Raw genomic sequence first — 23079 nt, forward strand, 5'->3', positions numbered from 1 at the left:
CCAAAGGTCTTTTTCCCTCCAGTCTCCCAACTAACACTCTATATGCATTTCTGGATTCGCCCATACGTGCTACATGCCCTGCCCATCTCAAACGTCTGGATTTAGTGTTCCTAATTATGTCAGGTGAAGATACAATGCGTGCAGCTCTGCGTTGTGTAACTTTCTCCATTCTCCTGTAACTTCATCCCTCTTAGCCCCAAATATTTTCCTAAGCATCTTATTCTCAAACACCCTTAACCTATGTTCCTCTCTCAGAGTGAGAGTCCAAGTTTCACAACCATACAGAACAACTGGTAATATAACTGTTTTATAAATTCTAACTTTCAGATTTTTTGACAGCAGACTAGATGATAGAAGCTTCTGAACCGAATAATAACACGCATTTCCCATATTTATTCTGCGTTTAATTTTCTCCCGAGTGTCATTTATATTTGTTACTGTTGCTCCAAGATATTTGAATTTTTCCACCTCTTCGAAGGATAAATCTCCAATTTTTATATTTCCATTTCGTACAATATTCTGGTCACGAGATATAATCATATACTTAGTCTTTTCGGGATTTACTTCCAAACCGATCGCTTTACTTGCTTCAAGTAAAATTTTCGTGTTTTCCCTAATCGTTTGTGTATTTTCTCCTAACATATTCACGTATCCGCATAGACAAGAAGCTGATGTAACCCGTTCAATTCCAAACCCTCCGTGTTATCCTGAACTTTCCTAATGGCATATTCTAGAGCGAAGTTAAAAAGTAAAGGTGATAGTGCATCTTCCTGCCTTAGCCCGCAGTGAATTGGAAAAGCATCAGATAGAAACTGACCTATACGGACTCTGCTGTATGTTTCACTGAGACACGTTTTAATTAATCGAACTAGTTTCTTGGGAATACCAAATTCAATAAGAATATCATATAATACTTCACTCTTAACCGAGTCATATGCCTTTTTGAAATCTATGAATAACTGGTGTACTGTACCCTTACACTCCCATTTTTTCTCCATTATCTGTCGAATACAAAAAATCTGATGAATAGTCGATCTATAAAAAAAGACAGACGTATATTACAACCTGCTGGAATATAGTAAACACAGAAAACATTTTAAAGCAACAATGTTGAAGATAGATATTTTTGTTTTGCAAATTTGCTGTCATTGAACAGAAACCAAGATGGAGATTTCATTGCAACTAATTAGAAATTCCTCTTTCAGGTATGTAATAAACGATCTTCGCACAAAATAATGTACGATACTCGAGCGGTATGTTTTCTTTGAATTCTCGGAAATTAAAAAAGCTCAACTACGTTTCGCTTTTTCAAACTTTTCCTCGAACATGAAAACTTCAACATACCGCTCTTGTAACGCATGTTACTATTAACGTGAGTTTAATATAGTAATTCCTTAGTTTTTCTTTTTTAGAACTTTGAACATGTTTTTATGTTAGGCGATTATCAAGATGGCCATGATTGGACCGAGATAACCAAGTGAGTCCTATTCGCGCTATAGCCTGCCTTTCTCGTTAGCCATGACGAAAGCTTACCTGCCCATCTAGTCCTCCTGTACCTCCGTCCGCCGAGGGTTCCGCCGAGCCCCCAAATAAGCGGCGCGGAAGTGCGATGAGAGCTTCCCGCCATCCTGAAATAAATTAAAAGTCAACACTTAATTCCAGTTTCTATAAAATTCGTTGTGGCGTTGTACAGGCAGAATTCACTGTAATAATCAATGTGTGAGAAGAAAAGTCCTTGTAAGATGTGTTTCTATCAAATCTAGTGAAATAGAGATGTAATCCAAAGATGAAGAGGGAAGGTATGACTAACAGTTAAAGTAGTGTAATCAAAAAGGAAGTAAAATTCGAAGTACTCGTGGAAACCTGTCCAAGATCAGGTGGGATACTTTTTTCATACTTCGCCAGCTGAGTTGACATTAATAATAATAATAATAATAATAATAATTTATTTTAACTGGCAGAGTTAAGGCCGTAAGGCCTTCTCTTCCACTCAACCGGCAAAAAGTACGAGGGGGATCCAGGAAATAACGACCGTTTTGTTGTAATAATTAAAAAAATATATATTTATTTGAAAAAACAAAGTCTGTTACATAACTGAAGCTTCCTTTACTTCTCTATATAATCAACACCTACATCTAAACATTTGTCGTATCTGTTCACTAGCTTTAGAATTCCCGTGTTATACTCCTCTGCCGCCAGTTCATTAAGCCAGGTGTTCACTGTCTTCTTCAACTCTTCATCACTTGCAAAACGCGTACCAACCAGAAAGTTTTTCAGCTTAGTGAAAAGGTGAAAATCGCTAGGAGCAAGATCTGGACTACAGGGCGGATGATCAAAGATTTCCCAACCGAATTGATCCAGCAATTCTCGAGTTGAAGCAGCAGTGTGCGGGCGGGCGTTGTCGTGAAGAAGCACAACTCCTCTCGAAAGCATTCCTCGCCTTTTGTTTTGGATGGCTCGCCGTAGTTTTCGTAAAGTCTCACAATAACGATTTGCATTGATCGTAGTGCCTTTTGGCATGAAATCCAGCAAAAGAACACCTTTGCGATCCCAAAAGACAGTAGCCATGACTTTTTGTGTTGAGAGAGTCTGTTTGAATTTTCTCGGTTTCTTGGGTGATGAGGGATGATGCCACTGACGTGATTGGCGCTTGGTCTCTGGGGTGTTGTGAGACACCCAGGTCTCATCACCAGTCACAATTTGATCAAGAAAGGCGTCTCCATCTGTGTGATATCGCATCAAGAATGTCAATGCTGAGGCCATTCTCTGAGTTTTGTGTTGGTCACTCAGTTGCCGTGGAACCTATCGTGCACAGATTTTGTGGTAGCCAAGATGTTGCGACACAATTTCACCAAGCAAAGAACGAGAAATGTCAGGAAAGGCAATATGCAATTCGTCGAGTGAAGTGCGCCTGTCTTGCAAGATTTTGTCGTTCACTTTAGTTTTCAGGTCTTCTGTGATGAGTGATGGGCGTCCGAGTCGAGTTTCATCGTGGACATTTGTTCGCCCATTGTTGAACATTTCGCACCATTTTCTCACATTTCTTTCATTCATTACAGTATCACCATACACTTCTTTCAATTGCCGATAAATTTCTGCAGGTTTCAAAAGTCGGGCATTCAAAAATCGAATCACACTCCTCACCTCACAGTCAGCGGGATTATCAATCACGTCGTTCATTTTGAAGTAACACAAAATGCACAATGGCGACTTGTTGCAACCAGTACTCACAACATTATGAGAACACATGTTAAGGAAGCTAGTTGACCTTCAAACAAGGAAGGGGAGTCAGCTGCGCGGCGGGTATCGCAAACGGTCGTTATTTCCTGGATCCCCCTCGTATATATACATATGCATGAACTTACAAAGAATTCAACAATTTGATTTAGATGAGAGTTACATGTATACAAGAGTTATTTAAGAATTAAACAACAAAATACTATGAACTATTAATTAAACACTAAAATACAAACTATGTAGTAGAATTAAACTAAAATACATAGAATGTTAATATATTTCAAATAATGTTAGATAATAGAAAGAGATTATTATGAGACAATTTTGAAAATACAGCACTATCAGGATATCTAAAGAAAGAAGTAACAATGTAGTCAGTGACAATTTAAATCAGTATGATTGGAGTGAAATGCTAATAAGGTTATCTTTTAAGCTGTTTTTAAAGGTGTTTATTGTCTTGCAGCCCCTAATACTTTGTGACAAGGAATTCCATTGACGCGAGGTGGATACTGTAAAAGATGATGAATAACAAGATGTTCTATGAAGAGGTATACTTAGCGTATACTTATATATTTTATCACTAAATTTTACGTTTTTAATTCTACAATATACAAAATAAAAGTATTGCGAAGTTACAAAAAATATTTTTTGATATTTACAGAAACTTACACGTTCATAAAATTTTGATACCGAAAATGAGATTCTGAGCATGCTATCTATGAACGCCGATTTCTTCTGAAACATTGGCAGAATTTTGTTCATATAGCCTACTGTATTTACAAATCAATTTATCGACTAATAAAGTACATAAATATAATTATTTTTGGTGAAACATTAATGGGTTATTATTTTACATAAAATCCAGAATAATGATTTAACCCAATAAAATAAAATTACTTCGTGATTTTTGTATTGCGTATAAAAACGATACAGTTTGTATCGAAGCAAAAATAACTCCGTAACTAAAATAAATAAGTACATGAATGAGTAAATAAACACATAAATGAATGAATAAATGAATAAGTAAATAAATAAATAAGTAAATAAATAAATAATTAAAGAATGATATAATCAATAATAATAATAATAATAATAATAATAATGATAATAATAATAATAATAATTTATTTATTTAATCTGGCAGAGCTAAGGCAAGTAGGCCTTCTCTTCCGCCCAGCCAGACTCTAATTCTAATTGAATACAATTGGTTACATAGTTATTACATTATTATTTAGACCATAAAACAACATGAAAGTAAATAATGAAAGTTGGATAAGTAATGTTAGTATGACAATAATAAACATTGGTAAGAAATAGTGATAATAATAATAGTAGTAGTAGTAGTAGTAGTAGTAGTAGTAGTAATAATGATAATAATAATAATAATAATAATAATAATAATGAGATAATTTAAATATTTATTCTGTGATATATATATATATATATATAACTATTAAACATTGAGAAACCTGAAACAGCTATTATTGTTAACATGAATTGTTAGAAAAATATTTCGTTAGTCTATTCTTAAATTGGTTTGATGTCTGACAGTCCCTGACATTACTCGGTAGGGAATTCCAAAGTCGAGGAACAGCCACAGTGAAAGAAGATGAATATGAGGATGTTCGGTGGGAGGGAATGGATAAAATTGAGGAGTGTTATGATCGTGTGTCTAAGTTATGATGGGTGGATAAATTTTGAAAACGAGACGCAAGATAGACAGGAGTGGAGAAATGCAATATGTGAAAGAGAAGGAAAAGACAGTGGATTTTCCTACGATCTTCTAGACGGAGCCAAGTAAAGAGATAATAAAAGAAAAAACAGATAATCAAAGAAACAAATAGATACTTAAAAATTTAGAAACCGGTACTTAAAAGAGGAATTAAGACAAATAAATAAACAAATGAATGAATAAATAAATAAATAAATAAATAAATAAATAAATAAATAAATAAATAAATAAATAAATAAATAAATAAATAAATAAATCAACAAATGCGATAAACAGCCATGATTGATTGAAACACATTCTTTCGTACCGTTTTATTGGTCAAAAGTAGTATGATATAGTGAAAGTGTAATAGACAAATAAATCACACTAAATATATAGTCTACTACCATTAGCAGTACCACAGCCATTACAACTAACACACCGCTGTTTCAGTGTTTCTTGTTGATTATGGTGTTAGTAACCTATTTAAGAACTGGAAAAGAGCAACATGAACCCGAAGCAGAAAAACCAGCGGCATTAAAGCTGACAGGAGATAAGCCAGTCCGCTATCTACTGTTCTCCGTGTTATGTAGACGTAATCCAGCTTAGCAGCAATTCTGTCTAAATGCGAATACGAAATAACATCGCTTCCACAGAATCCGTGTTTAACTTCAAATGGTTATCGTAATTAATACAATCCAAAGTGTCGATACGGAATCGTTGAATTAATTAACTTAAAATCACGGCATGATGTAATCATATTGTATCGTAACTTTTGCTGTGGGGACCTAATGGAAATTTCCCTCTAGCTGTCCCCTAGGTAATTGTTGGCTGATTGGCCACATACATCACGGTGATGCGAGAGTGTCCGTGTGTCTGCCGACCATCCCCTGGGCTCCCTTGAGGCCTTCGTATAGAAAGCGGAGCTGACGTGAGCTGGTATAACGCAGGAACAGGACCCAGAATTGATACAAATGCAAACAAACCTGAATTCGCTGCGAAAAGCTGAGGTGCGATTTGTGTGTGAGTCACTGAAGTGGTAGATACAGCATTTATACAGGGTGGGAGTGAAATAATCCTGCAGATTTTCAGGGCGAATAACTCATGTTGTATGTAACCATATTAGGAGTAGAATCGTGATTTTTTTCCATACTTACTTACAAATGGAGGTTCATTGCTGCCCTCACATAAGCCCGTCATCGGTCTCATTCCTGTGCAAGATTAATCCAGTCTCTATCATCATATACCACCTCCCTCAAATCCATTTTAATATTATCCTCCTATCTACGTCTCGGCCTCCCCAAAGTTCTTTATCCCTCCGGTCTCCGAACTAACACTATATGCATTTCTGGATTTACCCATACGTGTTCCATGCCCTGCCCGTCTCAAACATCTCGATTTAATGTTCCTAATTATGTCAGGTGAAGAAAACAATGCGTGCAGTTCTGCGTTGTGTAACTTTCTCCATTCTCCTGTAACTTCGTCCCTCTTAGCCCCAAATATTTTCCTAAGCATCTTATTCGCAAACACCCTTAATCTCTGTTCCTCTCTCAAAGTGAGAGTCCAAGTTTCACAACCATACAGAAAAACCGGTGATATAGGCCTAACTGTTTTATAAAGTCTAACTTCCAGATTTTTTTACAGCAGACTAGATGACAAAACCTTCTCAACCGAATAATAGCAGGCACTTCCCACATTTATTCTGCGTTTAATTTCCTCTCGAGTGTCATTTATATTTGTTACTGTTGCTCCACGATATTTTAATTTTTCCACCTTTTCAAAGGATAAATTTCCTATTTTTATATTTCAATTTCGTACTACGTTCAGGTCACGAGACACAATAATATACTTTGTTTTTGTTTTTTTTTTTTTTTTTGGATTTACTTCTAAACTTATCTCCTTACTTGCTTTAAGTAAAATTCCAGTATTTTCCTTAATCGTTTGTGGATTTTCTCCTAATATATTCACGCCATCCACATAGACAAGCAGCTGTTGTAACCCGTTCAATTCCAAACCCTCTCTGTTATCCTGAACTTACCTAATGGCATATTCTTGAGCAAAGTTAAAAAGTAAAGGTGATAGTGCATCTCTTTTCCTTAGCCCGCAGTGAATTGGAAAAGCGTCAGACAGAATCTGGCATATACGGAATCAATCATACACTGTGTATATTTCTTTTTGTTATACAGGGACATCATTTTATTTTTACTCCAATTTTTATTGTACCTGAGTTTTTGAATGTACTTCACTCCCACCCCTTCTACTAATGAAGTTCAACCATCCTCCACACAGATCCAAGACCGCATATACAGTCATAGTAGCCTTACGGTCTTAGTAAACAGTACGTTCCAAAAATATGTTCGCGTTTTCCAGCGACGAACGAGCTTTCAATATTGAATTATTTTCGCACAGGTACTGTCGTCCATTTGCCTACGTCGTATCCCGGTTTCCCCCACCAGCTTTTATTCGCCAGCTAGTGGCTGGGCTGTCTTAGCTCTTTTCTGAGAACATTAATTTCTGTTAGGAATTGGAGGTCTAGGTATATTATACCCAAACAATTGTTTAAAGTAACTTAAATAAAAGGACCTCGTTAAGTAATTAACTGTCACGTGATTTCCTCCCTTTCTACGACCCTACGACATAACCAAATGGACGGACAGTAGATGGTATGTCTGAGTAATTTTATCTTTTCGGATCGAGCAGAAGTGAATATTGAATTTACAGTACGTAAGGTACCCTTTTTATAGAGCAGGTACAGAATTATTTCAACATGAGTTACTAGTAAGATGGACGAAACTGGTAATTGGGATTAGGCACAATAGTCTATAGTGCGATAATATACACATTAGAACTGAAGCCTGTATCGAAATGAACGGCCACTATTTTCAAAAATGTGTTTAAATATCCATATTATTATCATTCCTTACAATATTACGAATCCCTACAATAAGCCTCGGAATAGGACTGATTCTCTGGCACGACCACAGCAAAGTGAGAGAGGAACATAGGTTAAGGGTGTTTGAGAATAAGGTGCTTAGGAAAATAGTTGAGGCTAAGCGGGGTGAAGTTACAGGAGAATGGAGAAAGTTACACAACGCAGAACTGCACGCATTGTATTCTTCACCTGACATAATTAGGAACATTAAATCCAGACGTTTGAGATGGGCAGGGCATGTAGCACGTATGGGCGAATCCAGAAATGCATATAGTGTGTTAGTTGGGAGATCGGAGGGAAAAAGACCTTTGGGGAGGCCGAGACGTAGATGGGAGTATAATATTAAAATGGATTTGAGGGAGGTGGGATATGATGATAGAGACTGGATTAATCTTTCTCAGGATAGGGACCAATGGCGGGCTTAATGTGAGGGCGGCAATGAACCTTCGGGTTCCTTAAAAGCCATTTGTAAGTAAGTATCATGATTATTTTTTAATTTAACTTCATTCTCTATATTGTACGCTAATGTGCTGTAGACAATATAATATACACTGCATAATGAATACGTCGAAATGGATAGCTCAATTCGTGAGTAAGACACTTATTGTTAATACAGTACTGTATTTTGATTAAACAAAAACCTAATGAAAATTATCAAACTCAAAATTGTGATATTTTCTAGTTTACGTAAATGGATGAACTACTTTTCTTCCCTCCTATACCTAGTAAAGTGATTTGTGTATTACGCCAGTATCATCGAACTCCAGTCGTGGAAGAGGGTAGCAAACGGCGTCGATCCAGAGGTGTAGGCAAGTTAATACGTGGTACATTCATTAAGTTCTGAGACTGAGGGCATAGTGGCGGTGTGGTGCACTAGAACGGATAGGTGGCGCCGTGATATGGTACCTTGTCAGTTAGTCTCTCGTCCCAGCGTCATACAGTTACGTGCATATAGTGTAAGCAGAACTACGGTCATTGTTGTGACAGTGATTTGAATGCGCGCGTCGGAACTCGAGTATGTTGCAGTTTGAGCAGCGGGCAAACGTCACGTTCTGTCAGAAATTAGGTGAAACTGCTATAACCGATCATAACTGGAGACGAAACATGGTGTTTCCTTTACGATCCGCAACTGAAGCGACAATCCGCCACCTGGAAAACACCATTATTTCCACGACAGAAAAATCCGCAACAAGACAGGTCAAAAGGCAAGGTGATGCTTTCACAGTTTTTTTTATTCAAATGGAATTGTTCACATAGAATTCATCCCACAAGATGCAACTGTAGACAAAATCCTCTACAAAGAGATTCTTGGCCGTTTAAGCAATTCAATTCGTCGTAAGCGTCCTGAGCTTTGCCATAGGAAGAATTGGCTGTTGCTACACGACAACGCCCCTGCACATCGCTCCATCCTTGTCCAAGAGGAACTTGCAAGGCAACAGGTCGCTGTTTTGCCACACCCTCCGTACTCACCTGATCTCGCATCATGCGATTTTTTTCTCTTTCCCCTCAAGAAATCAATCCTACGTGAGCGTAATTTTTATGCGGCCGAAAAGGTCATGACTGCCACAAGAGAAGCCATACGGCATCATCCTGCCAACATCTTACAGCAGTGCTTCCAGCAGCTACACCAACGTTGGCAGACGTGCATAGCGGCCAACGGCGACTATGTTGAGGGAGGATGTCGATCTGTTTAAGTGTACGCCGTATCACACGGCATCTTCTGAGACATCCAGATTCTTGTGGGTGCCTACCCTTCAGGCGTCAGTGTCAGAACTTAATGACTGTACCACGTATTAAAAATGTTAGTAAAAATAAAATGATGTCCCTGTATAATCCTTAGGCCCTATATTGTAAGTGTAGGATTAGTATTTGACAAAATCGATTATACTTTTGCACACTATGATGAAATGGTGACTAAATCTATCCTATTCTGTAGGATATTAGCACACGTTAATGAATACATTGACTATCGTACAATGATAGCTCTCACTAGTAGATTTATTTCTTGTTCGTTTCACCCCACTGCTAATTAGAAGATACAATGGATTGGTTCTCCATGTAAACACAATTTTGAGACAGCAATCTCCTTCCCTCGCAGCCGTCATCAGTGTTAGTCTGAGACACACAGGTGAACGTATTAATACACTGTCAGTAAAACTTGAGCGTCATCTAGTATACAAGCACGTGAGCAAGACCCTAATTAATGGATAATCTACTTAAATCCTATGGGGAAGATATAATTGATACTAAGTGACGCGATTCCTCATCCCTCCAGCTAATTCATCCATCATTTACCTCCATGACGTAGCATTGTACCCATCGGTACACTCTAATCCAAATAAAGGGAGTTCCCACTCGCAATGACATGCCTGAAAAATTATTCCGTACGACGCAAATACAGGGGGTTTGAAATTAAACAATAAACATGACACGAAAACAAAATTCCAAAGCCTATCTGTTATACTGGACTTTCCTAATGGCATATTCTAGAGCAAAGTTAAAAAGTAAAGTTGATAGTGCACCTCCTTGATTTGAAAAGCATGTGACAAAAACTGGCGTATACGGACTCTGCTGTACGTTTCACTGAGACACATTTTAATTAATGGAACTAGTTTCTTGGATATAACAAAAACAATAACAATATCTGTACTAATAATAAATCTGTAGCCAAAATGTTTCTGGTAATTTTCGATTTTCCAAAAATAATTGGTGTTAACATGTATAATTAACCATCCTGAAACCGAAAATCGCTTTTTTGAAATTTTTGTTTGTATGTCTGTCTGTCTGTCTGGATGTTTGTTACCTTTTCACGCGATAATGGCTGAACCGATTTATATGAAAATTGAAATATAAATTAAGTTCGTTGTAACTTAGATTTTAGGCTATATGGCATTCAAAATACTTTATTTAAAAGGGGAGTTATAAGGGGGTCTGAATTAAATAAATCGAAATATCTCGCTTATTATTGATTTTTGTGAAAAATGTTACATAATAAAACTTTCTTTAAAATTGATTTTCCGATACGTTTCATTCCAAGCAAAATTTTGATGGTACCAAATTGCACCAAACACGGATGTTCTCTGAACCAAATGATCATATTTTAATTATTTGCATGTAATAACAATTAAGAAATATGTTAAAGGAATTATCATTGCACTAAATGAGTGGTCTCTGGACCAAAATGATCGCATTTTAATTATTTAAATACATTTTAAATTAAGTGACATTATAAACGACTTATCCATCTATCAAACACGAATGTTCCCTGGACCAGATGTCCTGTTTTATAATAATAATAATAATAATAATAATAATAATAATAATAATAATAATAATAATAATAATAATGATTTATTTTAGCTGGCAGAGTTAAGGCCGTAAGGCCTTCTCTTCCACTCAACCAGCAAAAAGTGTATATACATATGCATGAACTTACAAAGAATCCTACAATTTGATTTAGATGAGAGTTACATGTATACAAAAGTTATTTACAAATTAAACAACAAAATACTATGAACTATTAATTAAACACTGAAAAAAACTGTGTAGCAGAATTAAACTAAAATACATAGAATGTTAATATATTTCAAATAATATTAGATAATAGAAACAGATTATTACGAGACAATTAAAATACGGCACAATCAGGATGATGTCTAAAGAAAAAAGTAACAATGTAGTCAGTGATAGTTTAAATCAGTATGATTGGAGTGAAATGCTAATAAGGTTATCTTTTAAGCTGTTCTTAAAGATGTTCTATGAAGAGGTATACTTAGCGTGCCACAGATAAGTGATCTGGTTTTAATTATGTAATTAGTTTATGTTTATTTCTAACAAGTGCAGCGGAGCGGACGGGTAGAGCTAGTTATATAATACGTATCTCTTAACTTCTTCTTTATTACATTTACTATCGATATGCTTATTTCTATCTGATGCTTTTCCAATTCACTGCGGTCTAAAGCAAGTAAAGCGATAGGTTTGGAGGTAAATGCCGAAAAGACAAAGTATATGGTTATGTCTCGTAACCAGAATATTGTACGAAATGGAAAATAAAAATCGGAAATTCATCCTTCGAAGAGGTTGAAAAATTCAAATATCTTGGAGCAACAATAACAAATATAAATGACACTCGGGAGGAAATTAAACGCAGAATAAATATGGGAAATGCGTGTTATTATTCGGTTGAGAAGCTTTTGTCATCCAGTCAGCCTTAAAAAAATTGAATGAAAATTACCAATCTTTACCCTATATGAAAAGAAGGGTCTTCATAAAGACAACGCGATAACACGCTAGAAATTCCACTTCACACATCATCTCTGCATTCCTCATCTTTCACTGTTGCTATCTCTCGTCACTGGAACTCTCTGCCGCCTGAAGTCAAGGGCTGCCGAACATTGAAATCTTTCAAATCCAAGTTAGAAAATTATCTTATGACGAGTTGCCAAACTAACTTACTATTATGACAAGTGTTGTATTGCATGTTTCCACGTATTCACATTTTTTTATGTTCTAGTGATATTTAACTTATTTTATATTTTTGTTTTCATATTTTCCGATAACGGTATATCTATAATGTGATAAGTTGAGCTATATATAATCATAATTTTCCTTACTGTGTGTACTTAAAAATGTTGTATTCATTGTATCCTTTGTACTGCACTATTTTATTACTATTATTATTATTATTATTATTATTATTACTATTATTTTTATCATTATTATTATTAATTGTCTTATTCTTTTATACTTTGTATGTCTCATTTATTTTGACCTGCTGTTCACATTTTATTATGCTTTTTTCTTTCTTTCTGTATGCTATACAAAATGTTTAAAAAATACGGGGCATAATTTCAGGTATGTATTTCCCACATGTAGACAATCAAAATAGTTCATTACAACATGTGTCCGGAAATGCTTCATTTCCGAGTTATGGCCTTCACAACATTGAAATTCACCGGAACGTTTTTCTTTCCGCAGGTCGTTGCCGTCAAAGGAGACATTAAGAGGGCACTCTGACAGTTCATTCCGAGGCGAAGGTTACATTCAGTGTTGTGTAGGCGTTAGACTGTGCGACATGTATTCAAATCAAGAGCTGGTAGAGATACACTTCATGTACGGTAAGGCGGACGGCAATGCTGCGCTGGCTCGTCGTTTGTACCAGGAGAGGTACCCACAGCGACAATGTCCAGATCGGAAGACATTTGTACGTCTCCATTACCGGTACTTGGATCGAAGGTTTCCTGATCGATGGATAGGTAGAGGTGACCCAATTGCCTGGCCTCCACGCTCACCTGATCTGAACCCTCTCGATTTCTACTTGTGGGGCCATTTAAAATCATTGGTTTATTCGTCTCCGGTGCCTGATTTGGAATCCCTTCGGAATCGAATTGTAGCATGTTCTGAGGACATACGCAATACTCCTGGAATTTGGGATCGTGTTCGCAGGTCAATGAGACATCGATGTGAGGTCTGTATTCAAGCAGGAGGTGGACATTTTGAACATCTTCTGTAATGACAACGACCTGCGGAAAGAAAAACGTTCCGGTGAATTTCAATGTTGTGAAGGCCATAACTCGGAAATGAAGCATTTCCGGACACATGTAATGAACTATTTTGATTGTCTACATGTGGGAAATACATACCTGAAATTATGCCCCGTATTTTTGAAACACCCTGTATATATTATGTCTGATTTCTGTTTACTTGTTTACATTTTTTTATTATTATTATCTTATTCAGTTTTGTGTGTAAAATTATCCACCTCGCGTCATTGGAATTCCTTGTCACAAAGTATTAGGGGCTGCAAGACAACAAACACCTTTAAGAACAGCTTAAAAGATAACCTTATTAGCATTTCACTCCAATCATACTGATTTAAAATATTACTGATTACACTGTTGCTTTTTTCTTTAGACATCATCCTGATTGTGCTGCATTTTCAAAATTGTCTCATAATAATCTCTTTCTATTATCTAATATCATTTGAAATATATTAACATTCTATGTATTTTAGTTTAATTCTGCTACACAGTTTATTTCAGTGTTTAATTAATAGTTCATAGTATTTTGTTGTTTAATTCGTAAATAACTCTTGTATACATGTAACTCTCATCTAAATCAAATTGTTGAATTCTTTGTAAGTTCATGCATATGTATATACACTTTCTGCTGGTTGAGTGGAAGAGAAGGCCTTACGGCCTTAACTCTGCCAGCTAAAATAAATCATTATTATTATTATTAAAATTGTAGTGTACTTTGTAAATTTGTAGTGTTTTTTGTAACGCAGTTTTACTCCTGGTTGAGTGTTAGAGAAGGCCGTATGGCCTTAACTCTGCCAGGTTAAATAAATTATTATTATTATTATTATTATTATTATTATTATTATTATTATTATTATTATTATTATTATTATTATTATTATTATTATTATTAAAGAAAATTAAGCTCCGGGACTCTGAAATTGTAAATCAAGCCCTGCTGTTAATGTTTTGTCATCAGTTCTATTCAGACGTTAATAGCAACGGACTGACAGGCACCACGAAGACATAAGGCGCGAAGCAGAGAACCTTGTTATACAAAATAGTTAACCTGAACCGCGGTTTTAATCAGCAAAGACGCGAAGCAACAATACTCTGTACGCCCCGCTCGAATGTTTTTCATTCAGCAGACGTTTTCTCGAAAATCCTCAGGGATCTCAGTTGGAAACTTGCCTGACTTTTTCCCTTTCAAATAGGCGGCGAGAAGTTTCAGAAAAGACGTGGGGGAGGCAGTGCTTCGCGGATAATCACCTGGGGGAGAAGAAATAGAAGAGGGGAGGGAGGAGAATATGGGCCACGAGAACCGGAATTGTTCGTTACAAAAGAAATGGGATTTGAGGGGGAAAATGTTGAAATGTTCAATTTCTTACTAACCAATGCGGTATTGAGTTTCTTCACGGCACGAACTCACAAATCTTCTCTAGCGACGCGCAGTAACTGTTTCGTTCTTATTCACTCACCTGAATGCTTGTATTCTTGTTGTGTCACTGCCAGGAATTGCTCTTGTGCACTCCAAAATTCCATCAAGGGTGAAAACGTTTTTAGACAAGACGTAACATAAATGTAACGCGGCTATCTTAAGAGTAAAATTGCGTTAGCAATGCATCATCATCATCATCATCATCATCATCATCATCATCATCATCATCATAATGAAGAGTTTGGGTTCATTTTGTCCTGTTCCTGTGTCTCAAGATGCTCTGGATTTGACTATCGTTGTTTAGATCTTCCTCTATCTCGGTGTCTTTAAATTGGTATTGGAATGATTTCTGCACTAAGTGGATGTACTCGTATTTCATTATGTGTGGATGATTAATAGGGAGCGTATTTAATGTGCTAAAAATTTAAGTATATTTATTTTTATGTGTTAAAAAGTATGAAAATATTTGCTAAAATTAAAAAAAGATATATACTATTTTTAAATATGACAAAAATACCTTACTTAGTTTGAAAAAAATGTTACTAGGTACTCACCAATATGGGGTGGATTTTTATGTGATAAAAATTAGATATATTTATATTTATGTGTTAAAAAGTACGAAAATATTTGCTAAAATTAAAATATATATATATTTTTTTAAATATGACAAAAATACCTTACTTAGTCTCACAAATTTTTACTAGGTAGTCATCAATAGGGAGTGGATTTTTATGTGCTAAAAATTAGATATATTTATTTTTTATGTGTTAAAAAGTACGAAAATATTTGCTAAAGTTAAAAAAATATTTCTTTTTAAATATGACAAAAATACCTTACTTAGCTTTAAAAAAATGGTACTCATCAATAGGGAGTGGATTTTATGTGCAAAAATTAGATATATTTATTTTTTATGTGTTAAAAGTACGAAAATATTTGCTAAAATTAAAATATATATATATATATATATATTTTTTAAATATGTCAAAAATACCTTACTTAACTTTAAACAAATGTTACTAGGTGCTCATCAATAGGGAGTGGATTTTTATGTGCTAAAAATTAGATATATTTATTTTTTATGCGTTAAAAGTACGAAAATATTTGCTAAAATTAAAAAAATATATATATATTTTTTTTAAATATGTCAAAAATACCTTACTTAGCTTTAAACAAATGTTACTAGGTACTCATCAATAGGGAGTGGATTTTTATGTGCTAAAAATTAGATATATTTATTTTAATGTGTTAAAAAGTACGAAAATATTTGCTAAAATTAAAAAAAATATATATATATATATTTTTTAAATATGTCAAAAATACCTTACTTAGCTTTAAACAAATATTACTAGGTACTCATCAATAGGGAGTGGATTTTTATGTGCTAAAAATTAGATATATTTAATTTTTATGTGTTAAAAAGTACGAAAATATTTGCTAAAATTAAAAATATGTATATATATTTTTAAATATGTCAAAAATACCTTACTTAGCTTTAAACAAATGTTACTAGGTACTCATCAATAGGGAGTGGATTTTTATGTGCTAAAAATTAGATATATTTATTTTTTATGTGTTAAAAAGTACGAAAATATTTGCCAAAATTAAAAAAAAAATATTTTTTTAAAATATGACAAAAATATCTTACTTAGCTTAAAAAAATGTTGTTGGTTGGTTTCTTAAGCCAGGCGGTTGACAATAAAGTCATTTGACCTCTTGCACTCCAATATTTTTCAAAGATATTATCATGGCCAGCCACTGAAGCACAGATTTTGAGGTGTTCCGAATCCATTTCTTGGTTTGAGTTGCACAATGGGCAGTTAGGAGACTGATATATTCCAAGTTTATGCAGGTGTTTGGCCAAACAATCATGGTCTGTTGCCAATCTAAATGCAGCTACAGACGATTTTCGTGGTAAATCGGGAATTAACTGTGGATTATGATGCAGAAAAAAAAATGTTACTAGGTACTCATCAACCATACCTGAGTGCTAGTACCAATGTCCAGAAATGTATCGTTTCGATCCAAAATAAGTTTGAACATCGTTCACGGCACGCAAACAAAATGGGTTGAGGACGACTTCTGCAGTCCCCTGATATCGTGTGTCTCGTCCTGTACTGCCCAATGACTGAATCACAACTGATGTGAAAGCCGACTCTGTAGAACTGATTGTAAACAGAAGACACACGATATCAGGGGACTGCAGAAATCGCCCTCAGCCTATTTTGTTTGAGTACCATGAAGCGGGAGATTTTAAAATAAAATCGATCTTCAAACTTATTTTGGATCGACACGATACATTTCCGGACATGGGTTCCAATCAAAACTTTATCTACTTAGTCCCCTCTACAACCCTTACAAGTTTGAAATAGGAATTATGAAACACCCTGTATAAAGAATCATATAAGTGATTATCAGTTAAAAATAATGTAAATTGTGTCGCAAGGGATTTTTATATAAAGCGATATAATATTTTATTAAGACAATTACCTATTAATAAAATGCAAACCACTTATCATAGAGGGATGATAATTTTGTACATGTACTGTTATTAACCAGATACACCAGTGATGACCGTTTTGTGAGCTTACAAGCAAACGTTCTGATGAGGGCAGATAAAAAAGTTAAATTTTTTTCTTCCACCATGTTAATGATGTCAAAAGAAGTGCTTATACAAATTTTCGCCACTCGACAGCAATTACGAGGGCCGTAAAAAATTAAGTTCGCCAGGGGCCATTAACAGAAAGAAAACACAATTTCATTGGACAGATTTATTGAAACAGACACAGCAATTGTTAAGCTATTTTTCAACATATTTTTAATCGAAATTGAGACATTTCTTATCATGGGATCGACAGAGAGAGGTGCAGACGCAGTCAAACGCTGGTTCCGATCTGAGGCGGCTGACTTCTACGACACAAAAATTAATCCCATGGTATCACAAATGTCTCAGTTCCAGTGGGGGATATGTTGACAAATAGCGCAACAATTTCTGTATCTGTTTCAATAAATATTCCCATGCAATTGTACTTTTTCCTATACACGGCCCCAGGGAAAATCACTTTCTGGACGTCCTCGTAATTGTGATCGAGTGGCCAAAATTTGTATACGCACTTCTTTTGACATTATTAACATGTTGGAAGAAAAAAAAATAACTTTTTTATCTGCCCCCATCATAACGTTTGCTTGTTAGCTTTAAAAACATAGAAGTTAGTAATTTCAGTATTACGAGTAGTGTCCCCGTAAGTCGTAGAGGATCATACCGCAAACTATATAATCCATCACAAATCTCGTGAGAGTTTGAGAAGTATTTTATTTTACGACGCTTTATCAACATCTTAGGTTATTTAGCGTTTGAATGAGATGAAGGTGGTAATGTCGATGAAATGAATCCGGGGTCCAGCTCCGGGAATCGAACACGGACCGCCTGGTTTCGCGGCCAGACGCGCTAACCGTTACTCAGCAGGAGTGGACTTGAGAAGTATGAATCTGGGATCCTTTAATGAGAAAATATCAGCAATTTCGGCAATCGATGAACGACGAAAAGGAAGCATTTTTAGAGGTTTATGAAAATAGGCAAGGCAAATAAAAGCAATCACTGCCCTGTAGTTTCTGTAGCATATCAAGGGACGTCTCAAGCCTCTCCACGTCATTAGCAGTTAATCGCTTGGTCGGTCATTTTATATCGACAGAGTTGCCAGATCAGCAGTGCGCCCTCAGGTCCGCCCAACTGCCAACCTCTTCCTTGTTCCGTCGCTAATTTTCTCTACCAGCTTGCTAAATTACCCGTCTTCCTCCTGTTTCTCTGCTAGACCAGTAGAGGCAAGCATTCTTACAGATATACACTCATATTTCCAAACTCGATGCAATTTCAGTAATAGGGAAGGATTACCGTACACAGCATGGACGGAATAACCAGGAAGTAGAGTTGAATGAACATCCTGGACAAGAAAATAGAGAAACAAACGTACGCAACAATTCAGCTCCGATACTATATTGAGAAAGTTATCACTTTTTATAGTTTATTAGCTGAAATCACCCGTCATTGCCTATGTTTTCCTTTCTGCTTCTATTTTTAATTAAACTGGTTGTTAGGCTTTTCGGAAATCTCGGAAATCCAACTACAGACAACCAAAACGAATTGTCTTTACTTAGCTTTCCTCATCCCTAAAATATTGTGACAGCGACGTGAGATTCGAACTCACGACCAGCGTCCCGCAAGAAAGCAGATCGCACAGGCTCCACGGAACATTGAGTGACGTCGCGCGGTGGAGAGAAGAGAGAGGGTGTATTACGTCAACGCGACGAGGCTGCGCGCGCAGCTGCTACTTAACGCAGTGAATGTGGAACGACCTTCCCGACTATTCCAGAAACCCGTCGAAGTGGAAGACTCGCGAATTTTCGAGGCTACGTCGCTGTAGTTATAAATTACGGTCGCGAAGGAACGACAGCAGTTTCTGAGTTTTCAGTTATTCAGTCAGTGAGAAAGCCAGAGCAAGGAAGCCAGTCTTGTGTACCGGAGTTCAACTCGAGTGTGCGTCCGCAACTGCGTCAGCAGCCGAAGGCCTGAGTTCGAGTGCAGTGGACCGCAGTTGGAGGGACCTGAGTTCGAGTGCAGTGGACCGCAGTTGGAGGGACCCGAGTTCGAGTACAGTGAACTGTCTCTGAAGGTCTGTGGTTCGAGATACCGTGAACTCGAGTGACTGAGATAGAAGAACTGTGAACTGAGAACTGGTAGTTCTGATTTGTAAATAGTGCTTTGTAAATATTAGTTAAGATTAACAGTTCATTGTTGTGCGTAATAGTCCAAGTAAATTGTCATTGTCGTCGGTGGAGTGCTATAACGAATACTGTGTTGAGTGAAAATCCAATTGTTGACGAGAGCGTTTAAGGCGAATTGTAGAAAGGAATTACTGTTGTGGCGAATAAATTACATTGTTGTTACTAATAAAATTCACAATATGAATCTTTCCATAGCGTCACGTACATGAATTAATGAACTTCTTAGCCAAATGCCTGCCAGGGTTAACTCAATTTAATCAGTTGTAGATCAGGCATCGAAAAGAAAACATTTCGTCATGTGCCTTCCGTTCACCCGTTTTTAATATACATTTATTTGTTTTTGTTTGTTTATTTATTTACTAGCCGTACCCGTGCGCTCCGCTGCACCCGTTAGAAATAAGTATAAAGTAATGAAATTAAATACTATTATAGTCACAATCATGCCATGGTATGAAAGAAAAATTTCACAACCTCGAGCGGGAATCGAACCTGCGACTTTCTGTTCTCCCGTCAGGCGCTCTACCACTGAGCTATGGAGTTCGTCTCACGCCAAAGGCTTGGAATTATCCTTTCATACTGGCAACTCTGATATAGAGTACTGTCCATAGCATCTGATCTAGTCAGCACTGCTTATGGGTTGAAAGAAACTTTACAAATGTAATCTTCATCTTACGATAGGATAATTCCAAGCCTTTGGCGTGAGACGAACTCGATAGCTCAGTGGTAGAGCGCCTGACCGGAGAACAGGAAGTAGCAGGTTCGATTCCCCCTCGAGGTTGTGAAATTTTTCTTTCATACCATGGCATGATTGTGACTATAATAGTATTTAAATTCATTAATATGTCACATCAACTGACGTGTATACGTCACCAAACATCGTAAGATGAAGATTACATTTGTAAATATAAAGTAATTACATAATTAAAATAGGACATTTGATCCAGGGAACATTCGTGTTTGATAGAAGGATAAATCGTTTATTATGTTACTCAATTTAAATTGTATTTAAAAATTAAAATGCGATCATTTTGATCCAGAGACCACTCATTTGGTCATAAAAATTATTTTAGGAAATACAGGAAACGAATGCCTATCAAGTTTTCTGTGCATAAGAAGCTATTTTAATTTTACCTGTCCTCGATTCACTCAGAAGTTACTGTAATAACATTATAGCATTATATCCATCTAGAGAAACTACACTTTCCAATGGTGAATTAATAATTTATTATACAAATCGGTTAATTTAGCTTCCGATGTTACTTCATACAAACACAGAAACATTCTCTGTAGGCTACCGTATGTTTAATAGCTTTCGATTGTTGTTGTCCAAGGCCCTTTATAGACGAAGTCATTTGTTTTTTATTTCATTACACTGCCTTGGATGGCGTTGTTATTGTAATTTTGAAACTCATTTATCTCATTAAATATCAGTCCTATCAAAATTTTTTAAGGAATAAAACTTATTGGAAATTATTTTTAAAGAAACTTTTGTTATGTAATATTTTTCACGAAAATTAATAATAAGGGAGATATTTCGATTTATTTCATTCAAGCCCCCTTATAACCCTCTTTTAATAAAATATTTTGAATGCCATATAGCCTAAATTCTAAGTTACAACGAACTTAATTTATATTCAAATTTTCATATAAATCGGTTCAGCCATTATCGCGTGAAAAGGAAACAAACATCCAGACAGACAGACATACAAACAATTATTTTTGGAAAATCGAAAATGACCAGAAAAATTTCGGCTACAGATTTATTATTAGTATAGATTATGATATAATTAAGGCCATTAGGCCTTCTTCCACACCGTCAGAAATACGAATAAAATAATAGAAAATCAAACTAAAACAAAGTAAAAGCAAACGAAAATATATACAGGCTACAGCCACACAACCTAGATTGTCTAGATTTTGGTCTTCATAATGTATCAACAATATTTTTTAATTTCGTGTTATTTTTCCATGGCCTCATGGAAGTCGATGTTGAATACAGCAGACAATAATAAAGAACAATTGACTGTATAAGATTGCATTTTAATATTATAATTATATTCTCGAACTGTTATTCAAGAGACATAGACCTACTGTACCTAAATTGAGTCGTTAATACGGTCCTAAAAGAGAACTTGGACCTACATTTTATTAATTAAACACAAAAGACATCTATAATCTTAATACATTCAACTTCATTTATTATTTGTACGGTCGACCGTTGTGGACTAACGGTTAGCATGCCTGACCGTGACACGAGCGGGCCCGGGTTCAAATCCTGGTTGAGAGAAATTATCTGGTTGAGGTTTCTCCCGAGGTTTTCCCTGAACCCATTAATGCTGGATAACTTTCGGTGCTGGACCCTGGACTCATTTCGCAGGTATTATCACCTTCATATCATGTAGAAGCTAGATGACAACAGCATTTGATAAAGCGTCGTAAAATAACTCACTAAATTTATTTGTACAGTTTAAGTAGGCTCTAGTTATTAGTAATTAATTTTTCACAAATAGCCCACATGTAGCCTAAATTAGCTATTCTATAGTAATTAGTAATAATTTGTAATGAATCCAGAAATGCATATAGAATGTTAATTGGAAGACCGGAGAGAAAAAGAACCTTGGGAAGGCCGAGCTATAATAATAATAATAATAATAATAATAATAATAATAATAATAATAATAATAATAATAATAATAGAGATTGAATACATATGAATATAATCACAAACAGCAAAATACATATCGGTATACAAGTATTAACTTAAATAATAATAATAATAATAATAATAATAATAATAATAATAATAATAATAATAATAATAATAATAATAATAATAATAATAATTATCATCATCATCATCTTTCACGAATTAGGCCTCTGTAGACATGTTTCGGCCCCATCTAGCAGTCTTCTTAAAGGTCTTCCTGGTCGACGATGTCGTCTAGGTTTATACTGCATCATAATTTTTGGGATTCTTGAATTTTCCATTCTTCTTAGATGATCTAGCCAATTGAATTTGTATCTGCTGATTTTTTCTTCTACTGACTCTACTTCTAATTGTTCTAAAATTTCTTCGTTCCTTTTTCGGTCTAAAAGAGTATATCCTGCTGTCCTCCTGAAAAATTTCATTTCCGTTGCTTTGATTCTGTTCATGTCTTTTTTCTTTAATGTCCAAATCTCGCTTCCGTATAAAAGGGAGGGTAATGCTAGTGCATTATATATTTTTATTCTTGTAGATTTTTGTACTAATTTAGCTTTTAATGAATTGTTTATTATTCCTAGAATTTCTGTAAATTTGCTAATAATAATATTAATAATAATAATGATAGTAGTAATAATAAACAAAATAAAAATAAAAAAGAGATTGAATACATATGCATATAATCACAAACAGCAAAATGCATATCGGTATACAAGTATTAACTTAAATAATAATAATAATAATAATAATAATAATAATAAT

At 35.3% G+C, this 23079-nt stretch overlaps 1 protein-coding gene across 1 annotated transcript in view; it reads right to left on the reverse strand.

The window, feature by feature from the left end:
- The window catches only part of LOC138692690 (vesicular acetylcholine transporter-like), a 436812-nt gene that overhangs the window by 238020 nt on the left and 175713 nt on the right, over positions 1-23079 (reverse strand). Inside the window, exon 2 of the mRNA XM_069815818.1 lies at positions 1534-1628. The gene's annotated coding sequence lies outside the window, so the exon portion shown is untranslated. The remainder of the gene's footprint in view (positions 1-1533; positions 1629-23079) is intronic.

Source organism: Periplaneta americana, chromosome 17 (genome assembly GCF_040183065.1).
Source record: "Periplaneta americana isolate PAMFEO1 chromosome 17, P.americana_PAMFEO1_priV1, whole genome shotgun sequence".
Classification (NCBI taxonomy): Eukaryota; Metazoa; Arthropoda; class Insecta; order Blattodea; family Blattidae; genus Periplaneta; species Periplaneta americana.